At 40.1% G+C, this 14,919-nt stretch overlaps 1 protein-coding gene across 1 annotated transcript in view; it reads left to right on the forward strand.

Annotated features, from left to right (window-relative positions):
• The first annotated feature begins 13,513 nt into the window (after positions 1-13,513).
• The window catches only part of LOC109397248 (uncharacterized), a 377,190-nt gene continuing 375,784 nt past the window's right edge, over positions 13,514-14,919 (forward strand). Inside the window, exon 1 of the mRNA XM_019669568.3 lies at positions 13,514-14,263. The gene's annotated coding sequence lies outside the window, so the exon portion shown is untranslated. The remainder of the gene's footprint in view (positions 14,264-14,919) is intronic.

Raw genomic sequence — 14,919 nt, forward strand, 5'->3', positions numbered from 1 at the left:
GGAGGCGACTCCAAAGGTGGAAAACCTAGACGAGATCACCGACGTGGAAGAGCTCGCCACATCACTGCGGCAGCAGTCCGAAAAGCTCGAGGGTAGAGGTTCCATTTCCCGACCAATTTGGTTGTCCCAGGATTCGGGATAAAATTTGTTGCTTGTCCCGGGAAATTCAGGGATCCCGGGAAATTTTTCAATGTGCTTTAAACGCAATTTTTGTGGTTAGGGATATGTATAATTTATTAATAAAAAAAAATCAATGGTTTAAATCAAGTAATGGTCTTATCAATTTGAATTGGTTATCTGAAAATACGACTTCAAAAAGCAAATGTTATTAAAGCTTTCATCGGACAGTGAGGTTAGCATTTTAGAACAGATATTTCCGAAGTTCGAAAAGATGCGCTCGCTGTCGGTTGATTGATTTTTAGCCGCCTAAAATGATTTTAAGATTTGAACTCAACTTACCATGTAGCTCAAAAAGTGACAGATCTTTCGCAATTGAATTTGAAAAATAAATCAGTCCATATTCCTTTAGAGCTGATTCCAGTTCGTCACGCATGCTCGATGGTGGGCAATCCAGCATTTATCACGGAAGCATCATCATCGGCAGTCTTGCAACAATCCAGCTTTCCAGTTCTGCTGGTAATTGCGTTGATAACGGAAGTCCTTGAAGGAACTTTAGCGCTGTTATTCATTCCTATTGGCATCATTCGTTGATTCTTTTCGTGATTGCATCGAAAAGGTTGTTTCCAAATTTGGAGTTACTTTTCTTAAGCTTCGAATACAAGAAACTCAAGCTGCCTTCCACATACTGCAAATGCGAAGCGAGTCTGATTGGTTCAAGAGCTTCCTGAAGGTTTTTTGCAACCTCAAAATCACTGTCCAACATAAGACCTGAAAGGCCTATTTCGGAAAGTGTCTCTTTGATGCAATGAAAACCACGAATGAAGTGTTTCAGCATCGTTTCAGTCGAGTTCCAACAAGTTTTGACGTCAACACACAGTTGAAGTGGTTTATGTAACATTTTTATGACTTTTTATAGAAGCAGTGCATTTTTAATAAATTGGAAATTTATTGGGAAGTATCAAAGCGAAAGAACATAAGTAAGATATGTGTGTCCCGGGAATCCCGGGATTTTCGGGACGGTGAAAATTCTTATCCCGGGATTCGGGAAATCCCGGAATTTTCAGAATCCCGGGATTTTTGTCCCGGGATATCCCGGGTTGAAACGTGTACTCGAGGGTGGTTGGTATGCCAACTGGCCTTGCATGAGCCACCGGAGGTTTGGAACCACGGCACAAGTCTTGGGACTGCAAAGGCCCTGACAGGAGCAAGCTGTGCAGGCGATGTAGCTGTGAAGGCCACAAGGCTGCACGAGTCCACCCACGTGTTTGATTTGTTCCTGGAAATCCGTAAACAACAGTCACCCAACGCAACGGGTGGTGAAAACTGTCCGGCCTTCAAACAAGCCGTAGTGAACAAATCACAGTGCAGGTAACGCAGCTGAACCTGTATCATTGTGACGGATTGAGAGGGGGATGTAATGAAGTAGATTCTTTGGTAATGTAACGAGCCATACGTCAGGAATGGGGAAATAAGCTACCCTTGATACGAAAAGATCTTGAACCAACCGGAAATCGAACCCAGACGCTCCACTATAACATATCAGGCGGACAAAAATCGAAAAAGTGACCCTCACCAAATCTTGAAATTAAACATTCCAATTAAGAAAAGCCCTAAGTTTCAAATCTCTAGCACTTTGCGTTTCTGATATATGAAATGTCAAAGTTGGAAATTTACGAAAAATAGAACTTTTTGCCGGATAAGCTTGGTTTAATTTAAATCAATTTTAGACCATTTTTTTCATGAGAAACCCTTTAGTTTACAATACATCATTAAAAAGGATACTAAAAAAGCTGTAGGAAAAAAATAAAACACAAGGTTTCTATAACAAACTAAATTATTGAAAAGTCACTGATAGGCGTTGAAATATTGAAATATCGCAAATATAAAATATTTTGATCAGCAACTTTTTTTTTGCGATGCATTACGCATATCCTAGCAGTTTTAAAGCATAATCTGGGTCTATTCTAGAAAGTTATTGTGAAAAAGTTTGCGCATAAGTTGCGCAACCTTGGAATCAGGCTTTTTAAAAAATAGGGCATTTTAGTACAATTTCATATTTTTATGTATAACAATAGCAATTGTATCGCTTTCAAGTAAGTTCCATATGAAAACCAAAAAAATAGTAATCTATTGATTGGCAATAAACGTACGGGTTGATTTAATTACAAATTTACTTTAAATTAATAAGCATATACGCCCTTTTGAAAAGTTATGCTAGAAATACTGAAAAAGCAAATGAACGAAATATTTTGATAGTATAGACCACAGAAAACGAAAAAAAATATAAAAATATTTTCGTCCGCCTGGTTGTATGAAAATCGCCCATAGAGCGCTCTTAGCATATCCTTACTGAATATAAAGCTTGAATTAGATCAATCTAATTGTAGGTGGGTAAGAGAAAATACGTATAGAGTTGTATAGTATCTACAAGGATCAGAACGTAGCGAGAGTATAATTAATAGTTGTGCTGAAATTGAACTTGAGAAAATTATTGCAAGTTGAAGACCTATATTCAAGAACTTTTTGGAACTGCAACATTCCAACTTTTTCATGATATCGGGTTTGTTTTATAGGAACTTGTCTGTTAATAACAAATTTGAACGAAGATTCAAATTGTGAGACACCTTGGGCGTTAACGGCTTAATCTTTATCGTCATTTCCTCTAACATCGACTGAGTTTATTTAAATTTCCGAAATCCTTCATCCTCCCCAAAACATGTAACCAACGACTTCCTTGTAAAAATCATTGTCGAAAAACTACGCCAACGTGAAATTTCCAGTGAACTTGAACATCAATAACAAAGGTCCAACCTTCAAATACCCGAACTGCTCCCATCGATGTACAAAAATCCCCGTTATGTCGAACAGCTGAACGAACAGAGCGGCGCGGCGGCGCTCTTGGCTTGGTCAAGGCTAATGACGTATAGTCATCGGAAAGCCGCGAACCACCATTGAGGGATCAATCAAACTCGACCCGAAAGGAAGCGGATCGAGAGAGGGCACGCGAACAACCAGCCAAACTAAACTGCAACGAGGGGAGAAATTTCCAACGCCATTAGCAGCCCAATACTGGGAGCCGGGAGACTTCGCGTCGAGAGCCCCTAAAACGAGCGTTTAACAATGGTAAAAATTGACAAAAGAACCGCGGGATGTGAATACACACTGTGAGGTATGTATATGAGAGCACGAGTTGATTTTGAATCTCTCTATTAGTTCGAAAGGCTCAAATTATAGGGCCTGTCTGCTGGCTACTTCAAAGTATTGTTGTCTATCCGTTCGATATGAACAGTAATAATTCGTCCGCCTGAGCTGCTGATTAAGTTATAATGATCAGCTCGTGGCGGCGTTTGCTGCGATACATATTGGTTTTAAAAGCATCCTCGTCTTCTGTGCACCGCTTCTGGTGATGGTCACTTCCAGCGCGCGGCATTATTTAAAAAATGATTTTATATCAAAGGCAGGTCTGCGATCCACATTGTAGCCGGGCAGCGAAACGCACCCCAACCCGGTGACCTTTTGTAAGCAAGTACAAGTTGAACCAGACTTGATTTTCATTGCACATAGCGAACCGAAAAGGAGGCCCGATGGGTGGATCGAAAAGCACTTTCTACAGCAAAAGTTTAGGCAATTCAAAACGGTTTGGATGGGGAATATGATTTCGAAAGGATATGGAAACGTGTTATTAGAAATTTTCAACTACTATCTAGTGAAGCTTTAGATAGATAGCCGCCAAGAGCAATGAACCCCTGTCATAATCTAATCATGTGGCATTTATTCGAAGGTGAAATAGTTTTGTAATTGCTTGTATGAATCTTGCATTCAAAGATATACTTAAAACGTCTGAAATAATATGTTTTATCGTAATTAATGTTCTTTAACAAATATTAAATTTTATAATTTAATTAGGATTGTGTTTCAATTAGGAAAAAAAATGAAATGTTTGCATACCAAGCTTATGATGATTATCAAGAATCTTGCCATCAATTTGCCAATTAGCTTACGAGAAATCCGTTCAAGTATTGCTAAAAATTCGAATCGGTCAAATCGATCAAATCTGACTATACATGTCAATGGTTGCTGCTCCGTGATTGATCTGAGCTGGTACCAATTGCACTGAGATCCAAATGAATAAGGGCTGGGACACTCCACTTATTCTGGAAGTGCAATTTATGTAGCTCATACATTTTTGATCAATAACGGCGCCACGTTCTTATTGTCACTTGGGAAGGGGAAGGAATGTTAGAGTGTGCTGGTTGTTGCTACTAAAGACCGAGACTGGGATAATGCTGCAGCATGGAACCCGGCAGAACGTCGAACGATACAAACAGAAAAGGAAACAGCAGACCCGCCACTTTCAGGAAAGAACGCTACCTGGAAGAAGTGGAGTGCAAGGAAATGGAATTGCTATGCCGTTCTCTAGATATATGGATGGAAGTTCTAACAGAATCTAAAACAAATTCCGCAATGGCTTCGTGCTGCGAGCCGAACTCATGTTACAAACTTGTCACAGAAGAGTCACGGCAGCGCAGGTTTTTGTTGCGCAGTATGACTTACTTCTGACAAATAAATAAAGTGACTTCTGCACAACAAAAACCTGCGCCCCGTGACTATTCTGTGACAAGTGTATTACCTAATTGGGAAATTTTCAGGAATAAGCCCGGAATCCTCTTGTTGGGCGTGAGGTTAACGAAAGGTGGAAGCAGCACTTCGATAAGTACGGAGACGAAGGAAACGACAGCACCAGCTCAACAGAAGCCGGGAATTAGTCAACTCCAACGCCTAGGGAAGTTAAGGATGCTATTCACTAGCTCAAACCAACATAGCAGCTGGTAATGATGGTATCGGAGTTGTACTCATCATGATGTACCAAGAGAAGTTGGCCGTCTGTCTGCACCGGTTGGAAGTCAGGATCAGGGAAACAACAGCCATCGGAAGAAGGGCTAATCTTCCCTCTTGAATGCTGCCTACAAAGTGCTATCCCAGATTATCCTCCGTCGTCTATCACCTAAAACAAACAAGTTCGTGGAAAGTTATCAAGCCGGTTTCATCGACGGTCAGGTCCACAACGGATCAGATTTTGACCGTACGGCAAAACCTCCAGAAATGACGAGAATACCGGGTCCCAACACATCATCTGTTAATCGATTTCTAGGCGGCATACGATAGTGTTGACTGCATAGGGCTATGGAAAAGCGTGGACGAAAACGGCTTTCCTGGGAAGCGGACTAGACTGATTAGGGGCTGTCCATTAATTACGTAAGGGAATTTTCGCGACTTTTCGACACCCCCTCCCCCCCTTGTAAGATTTTTTGTATGAGAACCTCAAAATGTTTGTATGGCGCGTAAGATTTTTCAAACCCCCCCTTCCCCCATAAACCCTTACGTAATTAATGGACAGGCCCTTAAAGCAACGACGGACGGTGTGCAAAACTGCGTAAGAGTTTCGAGTGAACTATTCAGTTCATTCGAATCTCGCCGGGGATTACGACAAGATGATGAACTCTCATGCCTATTCTTAAACATCGCTCTGGAAGGTGTAATGCGACGATCCGGGCAGAATAGCCGGGGTACAATTTCCACAAAATCCAGTCAATTTGTGTTCTTTATGTCTGAGCTGCACACCTGTAAAGCAAAGCAGCATATGTCGAACTGATGGTGATGCTGAACCGAACACGTCCGGGACCGTCTAGATAGTAATGTCACGATAGACGGGGATACCTTTGAGGTGAGCGACCAATGACGCTTAAGCCTAGGCACAAGGGCCAGGACACGGACTAAATGCCTATGGAACAGGACACAAAGGACGAAGGGGACATTAACCTTCTTAGCTACGTCACTCCCACTGATTTTCCACTCTATTTTATACAAAACTGAGCGGTTGGTACGAGATGTCCCCCACTGGAAAATAATTACGCGCCACAGGAGGCATGACCGCTTAAATTTTTGAAATGCATTTTCGTTGTACTACAAGCATTAATAATGACAAGAAAAATGATAGAGGTAGTCGATTTTATCATTTTCCACACAGAAAAAAATATTCATGTAAAATTCAGCGAAAAATCATGCATATAAAGGGAATGCTAGATTTAGTGCATATTTACATGAGAGATCATGTAAAATTACGTTACGTTCGCCTAAATTTCCGCTAATAGTCACGTAACCGTTTGGAGTCCATGATGGTTCACGCGATGGTTGGCGGAAATTTACACGATGGTACTGTAATTTTACATTATATCTCATGTTAAAGTGCACTAACTCTAGCATTCCCTTTATGTGCATGATTTCTCGCTGAATTTTAATTACATATTTTTTTCTGTGCAGGATTCTTTCAATGATTGGCTGTGTATGTGCGGACTAGACTAGACAATACTAGATAGACGGGGATACCTTAGATGTGGTGAAGGAATTCATCTACCTTGGATCCTTACTGACTGCTGACAACAACGTCAGTCGTGAAATGAGCCATTTTAAAGACACGGACACGTTTAGTACTTCCAGTGAGCTATTCGCTCTTTGAAGGAAGCACGACACTAGACAACGGACTAGCATGCAACGCCCAGTGGCGCAGCCGAAAACTTTTCCTGACAGCTGCGGCGGGAATCGAACCCGCGCTCCTACACAGCAAAAAATTTCTTGTGATATCACATCATTTTCGCTGCACATCAGTCGCGTCGTAAAAGTGATGTACAAATTACATCCCTTCCACGCAGCAAATTAGCCGCCGCAGCTTGACAAGGGTCTAGCAATCGCTAGAACCGGAACGATAGATGATTCATATACAGGGTGTTAGGTTCCTGAGTGCAAACTTTTTAAAGGGTGATAGAGGACCATAAATGGAGAAAAAAATTGTTCTACGCATATGGTCAAATCTCAACCGTTACGTAGTTATTGAACTTCCCATGTTTTTGAGTCTTATTGCCTTAACTGGCAATAACTTGAAAATGGTCAAACTTATCGAAGTTTTTTAAGCCTTATTCGAAAGATTATTGAATTTTCTAACAAATGGCATTTTTGAATCGATTGGTTTAGTTAAATAACAAAGTTTTCTAGAGCAAAATAGCTAAAAATAGTGTATTTTTATTGGTTTTTGTCAATTATCTTTGAAACATGCGTAACAAATTAAAATTCTTTCTTTGGCAAAGTTGTGGCCCCTGTTACACTCTACAATTCGTTCTTTGACACCAAACTTCTAGCTCTTATCGTTTTCTTGCAATTTTGATTTAAATGTGCGGCACAATGCGCAAAAAAGTGCTTTCCATGACAGTTGCAAATTTATGATCTGAAATGCGATGTTAAAATCAAAATGGCAACAAAACGATAAGAGATAGAAGTTTGGTGTCAAAGAACGAATTGTAGAGTGTAATAGAGGCCACAACTTTGCCAAAGAAAGAATTTTAATTTATTACGCATGTTTCAAAGATAATTGACAAAACCCAATAAAAATACACTATTTTTAGCTATTTTGCTCTAGAAAACTTTGTTATTTAACTAAACCAATCGATTCAAAGATGCCATTTGTTAGAAAATTCAATAATCTTTCGAATAAGAGAAAAAAAACTTCGATAAGTTTGACCATTTTCAAGTTATTGCCAGTTAAGGCAATAAGAGTCATAAGCATGGGAAGTTCAATAACTACGTAACGGTTGAGATTTGACCATATGCGTAGAACAATTTTTTTCTCCATTTATGGTCCTCTATCACCCTCTAAAAAGTTTGCACTCAGGAACCTAACACCCTGTATAAGTAAAATATTGGCATGGATTCGTACACGGATCCGTTGATTGTGAGGCATATCCCTTGCCTCTCGGCTATTCCACCGAGTTAGAGGGTAGATGATAAATATGATACTGCTTCTAGGTATTTGCTGGAATGGGTTTGTTGACACTTTCCGGTGCCAACTAGGGTGTACATGGTAAGTGTGATAATTGTTGGAAAACGATGCAACAGAGTGAAATTACGTTCGAAATTGGATACGTCGCCTGAAATTACGCGTCTGGATATTACAAAATTATTTGCTGTGTAGCACGATGCGACTAAATGCTTGGTGACACTAGCCGCACGACCACGAAGCCACTGACAACATTGTTGATGATGATATTGATTTTCACGTGTTGGGACGCTACCTCCTGTCAAAGCGTAGAACGCAGAGAATACAATGCGTGGATGGGCCAGGTGGAACGTGATGTGGCTAGCATTGATTGTGATCGAGGATTAAAAGAGGCAACCTCAATTCTAGGTTTGTGTAACGTACTATTAACTGTAATGTAGTACAAATAATGCTAGTATGAAAATAAGTTTGGTCCCAACCGGATACCCAAACAGATTCTTCAATTCCTGGAAATTTGACATGAATACCAAAGAAAACCAACTTGATCCGAATATAGCACTTGCAAATTAATTATTAGACCAACCACCCACAGCTCAGTAGGACCAATAACTGTCAATAATCTAACCGAAGAAAGTCAGTCCAAAGCCACTTCTTATGCCGAACACTCTCTTTAAAAAGCATATTAATTTGCAAAATCTGCCCATTATATTGTCTGCCTGAAATCAAAATCGCATAAACGTCCATGCTAATGCAAATTTCTCAAAATCAAAACCCAACACCAATCCGAGGGGGTTCCATCTCATTCGCTCGTTGAAATCTTTTGTATCCGGAAGGGAACCCCTCTGCGCCGGAACCAATCATGACACCTGCGACTTCGCCGCGCCGGGGTGAAATTGAATATGAAAAAAGCGCCTCTCATAAACAGTGACAAGCGCAAGGCCGTCATCGCTCTTAATGGTAGTGAAGCCGTACTCCATTCAATAGTTAATGTGGATCCATTCGCGCTTGTTCGCATAAAAAACACGTCTCATTTTTATTGGCACATGAATAACAAATATGAAACGCGCAGCAGTGGCAGAAGCAGAGGCTGTCAGCCAGCGAGCGGAAGGGAGGCAGCGAAGGAGGAATAAGCTTCCCGCGTGCTCTCGTATGAATGTAGCTTGAGGAGCGTGAGCCAGCTAGCGGTACATTTTGTTTCAGGTCACAAAACTTTCAAACAACCATCACCGGAGCAGCAGACGACGGCGGCGGCGTTGCTCCCGCCCCGGCATGGGGTCAAGAAGCTATGGATCGGTGAAGAAAAAGGCATCTATGGAAACCGATGAAATTGAACACATTGGGGATGCACTACTTATCGATACATGTCAATAAATGCAATATTCACTGGAAAATGATTCGTTGCAATTGATAAGCCTAACTAGCTAATAGGAACTGCTTATGAACTTCTTAGTCACTCTTTCTAACCATTTAATTTTAAATTCTTTTTTATCGAATTTAACTGCTTGTCACACTGTAGCCCCACTGCTTGTCCCACACTTAAATTGTAACCTTCAAACAACTCAACTCCCTACACGTATCTTCTTAAACTACACAATATCATTACAACTTGTAATTTACAAGTCACTTGTCGCTTGATGACCGTTGTGGGCTGTTCATAAACCAAGTAAAGCCTGTATCCGCAATAATCGGGACATAGAAATACAGCTGTAACTCTGCAATAGATACATTAAAATTGCTCAAATTTGACCTAATATCATCCTCAGATGTGTTCATTTCACCTACAAAATTTCATGTGAATCAGTGCAGTACTTTTTGTTGTAGCAATAAAAGAGTAGAATGTGCGCCATTGAATTTTGTACAGCCCCTAGTTTTGCTTGCCAGTGCTGTAACTTTTGAATTTAGGAAAGGAAATGACTGAAATTTTGAACACAAACCTTTCAATCTATATTTGTTGCAGAGGCAAAATTTCAAAAAATCGATGCTCTATCAACAGTTTTATAGTTGAAATATGTATTGGAACTGAACGTGATTCTAGCTCCTCGAACAGCAATTAGTCAGCATCCTTTACTGTTTCGATTGTACTATTAAAAGTACAATACCAACAATCATCAAATTTTGCGGGCATAATATACACATAATCAACCACCTTCTGTGAAAATTTCATGAAAATTGAAAGAGAAATTCAAAAGTTATGTTTATGCAAACATCGCACATGAAAAACACGAAAAATTTTCACTAACACTCACCCCTATCAACACCAGTAGCTTTCAAACTAATTGATCAAAGTTGATAAAATTTTACAAGAAAATGTCTCTATAAATATCATATCCGCTAACGAAATTTCATAATTATCATTACAGAATTTGAAACTGTAGTGTGAAAGAACCATCTATTATGCAAATGAAAATTGGTCATGATTGTATAAAATGTTTAAAACCACGTCTGTTTGTTTCTCATCCACAGTTAAAAGCAATGCATCGATTTTTATAAAATTTGGCTCAAATAATAAGCATACACCAAAGAGTTATCAGTCAATTATTTGGTCAATTTTACCGATTCATTACGCCTACGGAGCTACAGATGTGCTTCTGTGTCCCGATTATTGCGAATACAGGCTTTAGGATAAATTTTGACAGGGAGTGCTCGTGACCTTTCACATTATGTAAAATTCTGTGAATCCACTTGTTAACACGTCCTTGCAGTCAATTGGTAGTAGTTAATTTTTGCATCTTCACAAGGGTTAAAGCAAGGAGAGTTTGCTAGTAGGTATGGTTCATTGGAAGGCATTCAAGGAAGTTTCAGGGGGGGTTGTTGGTGAGAAACGTTTAAAGACATTTCTGGGTGTTTCAGGATGTGTCAGGGAGTTTGAAGGAACTGCATAGGCTCTTTGATGAGCTTCACGGGAGTTTCAGAGGTGGTTCAATGCGATACAAGGTGTTTCAGAGGAGGTTTCAGGGGGGTTTTAGAGAGCTTAACAGGACTTAACAGGTTCTAGGAGGAGCTTCACGGCATGGTTCACGGGGTTAGGGAGAATGACGTGTTTCTGGAGCCGGCCTTCTGATACTTGACACCTGATACAGGATTAAGGATTTTTAGTCAAATAGACTAGAAGAGGTTCTTAAAACCAGCATAAAACCAAAATAAAAGGTGTAAGGTTTTATGAAGGTTCTAAAAGCCTATACAAGACTAATTGATCATCAGAATGTTACCTAGGATGTTTCAGAAGCCTAGAAGCTTTTTGACGGAAGCATACGATCCTTCCGCATCTGGTGGCAGGAATGAGAACCCTATGAAAAGAGGGACTCCTCTTAAAAGTGCCATTACGCAGCATAAGCAAAATGCACTTTTTCTTATCGAATTCCGCATCGTAGAGAACCAAACGAGCACTTTTTGGATAGACAATTTAAATCACTTTCAGATGCGCTTAGATCCGGTAGGTACTTACGAATAATTTAGGGTATTGGTTCCCTTATTAAGCATGTAGCTTCTATTTTAATCCTACGAAAAACAAAGGATTGAAGCTCTGTTTGTTTTGTATCTTATTTTTGTATTTTTTGTTAGAAATGAGCACCCATGAAAACAATATGGGAGCGTGAGATTACTGATGGCACACATACCCTATGGGATTAATTTAAGGAGCTCTTGCTATGGCTCCTGCGGCTGATCTTCCGGATTTTTTGTTAGCTGGATTTTTTTTTCCGATGTCTATCGGATCGATGTCTATCGATCGGCGTGGGCATCGAGAATGATGCTATTGCTATTTGAAAATAGTCACTTATAGAGAAGAATATGTGTTGATTATAAATACAAACAATTGAACTTTCGTTGTAAACAAACGATTTTCACCGTATGTCACTTAGCGCCTCTACAACTGTGAAGCATTCGAATTATTCTATATTGTTACATGTTTCTGCTGAAATGTCTGACTTCATTTGCAACAAAATTTCCAGAATATTGGTAGTGGAAATGCCAGATAAAATTCGTCCGCAGCAGATTCCAAAAATATTTGTTAAACTTTTCAAATTCTCCCAAGATCTGCAATGACTTCTCCACAAATTTCTGCTACAAATTCCCCAAGAAATCTACGGATTTCGTCAGGAATTTACATAAATTACAACTTAAAAATATTCCTATTGATGACCTTACGTTGAAATTTTATAAGAAAAATGCATGACCTTAATATGATCAGTTTCGTTAGTGATATGGATAGATCTAATTATAACTGTAAAAAGAACTTTCTCAGCATTTATTCAGTGAGAAAATATCAATAATCTTACAAGGAATCGAATTAATCCAAAATCTCAGATGGAATTCATTGCAAGTTCAGAATTATACCTAAACTTGTATATTAATCAATATAAAACTAATACATAGAAATTATACAAACCTTCACGAAAAAAAAACTTAGTTACCAATAAGAGATGGCTTAAAAAATAAAATAAAATCCCCGCACGTTAACCGCTTCGGCTATATAGGCCCCTAATATACTTCAGAATATGATACAAGTGAGTGCCATTGTTTTGGATGATCTTACTAAAAAAAATATGGAATGAATACCAACATCACATATTTGTCATTCCAAATCATCAATAGGTTAGTTATTAATTATTTTAAGTGTAATCGCTAATGAAATGTGAAGAATTTAAAGTTCCACATTATAACGTTTTTTTTTAAGAATTAAAATAGAGAACGATTACTCTACATATTTCAATTCTTTAAAAAAACGTTATAATGTGGAACTTTAAATTCTTCTCATTTCATTAGCGATTACACATAAAATAATTAATAACTTACCTATTGTAGAAACCATCTTCGCTTTATTACTCAGAATTTTTTCTCCCATGCATTACTAAACCAAAAAATTCACAGGTGACCAGGAAAACGTTTCAGCGGTCAAAATCAGCTGCTAATGGTTATGCGACGGCCATAAAGCTAAAAGCAAAATCGCCGCATATCAAGGATGCACGAGCAACGGACCATAACTGAGACCGCAAAGAATTCTTAACGAACTTATAGTGATTCAGTTTCCCCTGGATCAACTAAATCCGCCGTCTGGAGAGTCAAGGTTTCCCGAAATGGGCCACCACACGGCCGAACGTGGTGGACAAAGGCTGCGTTCCCCGGAGAGCGTAGAGACCATCCGGGAGAGAGGAAACACTAAAAAATGAAAGAATTTCGAAAGAGCAACGGAGGATATTGCGCTCGCGTGAGCGAAAATGCGATGAGTGTCTGAGAGTGAGCTGGGTTTGCGCCTTCCGTTTTGTGCCATGATTCCTCTCGCGAAAGCAGTCGGTACCGTCCATTGAACTTGATCGTGCTGCGCGGTGTCTACGAACCACCGTTGACCATGCTCTTGAGATGAAAGAGTTGCTTCGCGCATTTCACGATCAAGGTCACTCTTTCTCTTGAATTCCATTATGCAATGTAACTTTTTGGCCGCGAAGAGCGCGGATGCGACCGCGAGAGCATCTGGTTCGCGCTGAAATTTGGTTCGATCTCTCGTAGGCTCGCTGGAAGATCGCGTTTCTCTCGCGAAGAAAATCATAGAAAATCCCGAAGAAATGAAGACGACTCCGAACTCTTCCGCGAACCACCAACAGCTGAAGATCACGGCCAAGGAGAGCCCGGACAAAAAACTTATATAATAACCTTCAACCGATCGGTATTATTTAGTTAAGTGCCAACCTTAGTACGGTCAAGATCGTGTGATCTTCTGCGAGCAGTGAGTCCAGAAAAAGTCGACCACCAGCACTGCTAGAAGCAACTTTCTTCCCGGAAGGTTGTCTATCTAGAAGCAGCATAAGGTTTCCTGGTTCCAGCGATTCCTGAATTTGGAAATCTGCGCCGAGTTCCCAGAGATTTTTGTTCGATAAAGTGCCTGTGTGCCAAGGGAAGTGTCAGAAAAGCTCTGTTGAAAAGCAACAACGAAGTTAAGTGAAAAACAGTTTTCTTTGCGCGGTCTCGCAGTGGAAAAAAACATACAAAAATTAGTTCCAATTTGAAGTGCTTCAAGAAGCAGTGAAACCAAGAAGACAAGAAGATATATCAATCAAACACGGAAAAAACTACTGTTGGTGGGATTTTGAGAAGCAAGAGTCACTCGTTTAAGAAGTGAAATTCTTCGGATTTCAAAGGCCAAGTCTCGATAAGTTTTTTGCGGTGAGCAAAAAACCAACTGTCAAGACCAGAAGTGAAGTGCGATACCACCAGTATCTGTGAGTTGGGCTAAAGTTTGATAAAGAGCGCCAGCAGTTCAGCAGATACGACGAGTGCAGTATTCGTAAAGAAGGCGAAATCTCCTAAAAGGCAAAAAAGGTAAGAGTCACTACAGATCCAGTATCATCGAAGATGCTACTTCAAATCAAGAGTGCAAACAAACGATGAAGGAGAAGGCTAGAAAAGTGAAAGATCTTCTCAATCATGCTGGACGGCGGGGCTAACAGCCGGCAGATTGGACGTTCGGCATGAGGTGTTTAGCCGTTGATTAGACCGGGGGTTGAAATGTTGAAACGTGAAAATAAGAACCGCTTCCATACTTTTCGCCATATCATCGTGTCTGACGGTGCGCGGCCTCCCGCTGAGAACGGTTTAAGGACGGCCGGAACGATGGATGTGAACTTGCCAATTAGTTCGTTGCATGGGAATTTTATATTTCGGGACCTGAGTAAAGAATAAGTTTCGTCGAGATAGGAATCTGCCGAATCGGAGCGCAAGGTATGCGCCCTATAACTGTGCTGCTGGGGTGCTTTCATGGTTCAGCTAGTGGTTTTTTGATTGAGGTTGAAATACATTTTTTTCCTAATTATTGATGTGGAATTTATGTGCATTCAGCGGAGTCCAAGCGAATCTAATTAATTGGGTGGGTCGTATCATTCGGAGGTCAGTGTCCGAGTAGATTTCGGCGGACAAGCAGATTCAGTGATGCGAGTGAGTTGATGGCAATGACTGTAGTGCTGATTGGAAGAATTGAT

This window comes from Aedes albopictus, chromosome 1 (assembly GCF_035046485.1).
Source record: "Aedes albopictus strain Foshan chromosome 1, AalbF5, whole genome shotgun sequence".
Classification (NCBI taxonomy): Eukaryota; Metazoa; Arthropoda; class Insecta; order Diptera; family Culicidae; genus Aedes; species Aedes albopictus.